Source organism: Triticum aestivum, unplaced genomic scaffold (genome assembly GCF_018294505.1).
Source record: "Triticum aestivum cultivar Chinese Spring unplaced genomic scaffold, IWGSC CS RefSeq v2.1 scaffold41177, whole genome shotgun sequence".
NCBI lineage: Eukaryota > Viridiplantae > Streptophyta > Magnoliopsida > Poales > Poaceae > Triticum > Triticum aestivum.
The window spans coordinates 1-1,365 of NW_025272386.1; the positions used below are offsets into that span (position 1 = coordinate 1).

The window sequence follows — 1,365 nt, forward strand, 5'->3', positions numbered from 1 at the left end:
GCGTTCTGAAAGGGGTGGAAAAAACTCGTGTTGCTGCGGTATGGAGGGAGGGGTGGAAACCGTGGAAAACTCGTCTCCGTGATTGAGCGGGAGAGTAAGTAGTATAGGACATTATCCATTGTTAGGGAACGGTTGTAATGGTAGTGAGAATGTAGAATCGTCTTTGGAGCGGACCTGGGAGTGGCAAGCATAAGGGACGAAGACGGGGAAACATGTCGGATGCGATCATACCAGCACTAAAGCACCGGATCCCATCAGAACTCCGAAGTTAAGCGTGCTTGGGCGAGAGTAGTACTAGGATGGGTGACCTCCTTGGAAGTCCTCGTGTTGCATTCCTTTTATAATTATTTTTTGCGCCTTGTGAGAAACATGTCGCACGTGCGCGATATATATTAATCCCGTTATATTATGTTTGACGTTTGCGATATGTTTAAGCTCGATGCTCATTGCTCGCGCGTCTTGGGGCGGCTTTGTGGCGCGAAGAGCGCGTTCTGAAAGGGGTGGAAAAAACTCGTGTTGCTGCGGTATGGAGGGAGGGGTGGAAACCGTGGAAAACTCGTCTCCGTGATTGAGCGGGAGAGTTAGTAGTATAGGACATTATCCATTGTTAGGGAACGGTTGTAATGGTAGTGAGAATGTAGAATCGTCTTTGGAGCGGACCTGGGAGTGGCAAGCATAAGGGACGAAGACGGGGAAACATGTCGGATGCGATCATACCAGCACTAAAGCACCGGATCCCATCAGAACTCCGAAGTTAAGCGTGCTTGGGCGAGAGTAGTACTAGGATGGGTGACCTCCTTGGAAGTCCTCGTGTTGCATTCCTTTTATAATTATTTTTTGCGCCTTGTGAGAAACATGTCGCACGTGCGCGATATATATTAATCCTGTTATATTATGTTTGACGTTTGCGATATGTTTAAGCTCGATGCTCATTGCTCGCGCGTCTTGGGGCGACTTTGTGGCGCGAAGAGCGCGTTCTGAAAGGGGTGGAAAAAACTCGTGTTGCTGCGGTATGGAGGGAGGGGTGGAAACCGTGGAAAACTCGTCTCCGTGATTGAGCGGGAGAGTAAGTAGTATAGGACATTATCCATTGTTAGGGAACGGTTGTAATGGTAGTGAGAATGTAGAATCGTCTTTGGAGCGGACCTGGGAGTGGCAAGCATAAGGGACGAAGACGGGGAAACATGTCGGATGCGATCATACCAGCACTAAAGCACCAGATCCCATCAGAACTCCGAAGTTAAGCGTGCTTGGGCGAGAGTAGTACTAGGATGGGTGACCTCCTGGGAAGTCCTCGTGTTGCATTCCTTTTATAATTATTTTTTGCGCCTTGTGACAAACATGTCGCACGTGCGCGATATATAT

The 1,365-nt window shown here is 48.8% G+C and overlaps 3 non-coding genes across 3 annotated transcripts; all 3 read left to right on the forward strand.

The window, feature by feature from the left end:
- The first annotated feature begins 217 nt into the window (after nucleotides 1-217).
- Nucleotides 218-336, forward strand: LOC123178221 (5S ribosomal RNA). The gene has a single exon (XR_006489409.1). It is a non-coding gene; the product is annotated as a 5S ribosomal RNA (ribosomal RNA).
- A 367-nt stretch (nucleotides 337-703) lies between these two features.
- On the forward strand, nucleotides 704-822 carry LOC123178222 (5S ribosomal RNA). The gene has a single exon (XR_006489410.1). It is a non-coding gene; the product is annotated as a 5S ribosomal RNA (ribosomal RNA).
- Nucleotides 823-1,189: 367 nt separating this feature from the next.
- On the forward strand, nucleotides 1,190-1,308 carry LOC123178223 (5S ribosomal RNA). The gene has a single exon (XR_006489411.1). It is a non-coding gene; the product is annotated as a 5S ribosomal RNA (ribosomal RNA).
- Nucleotides 1,309-1,365: the final 57 nt, after the last annotated feature.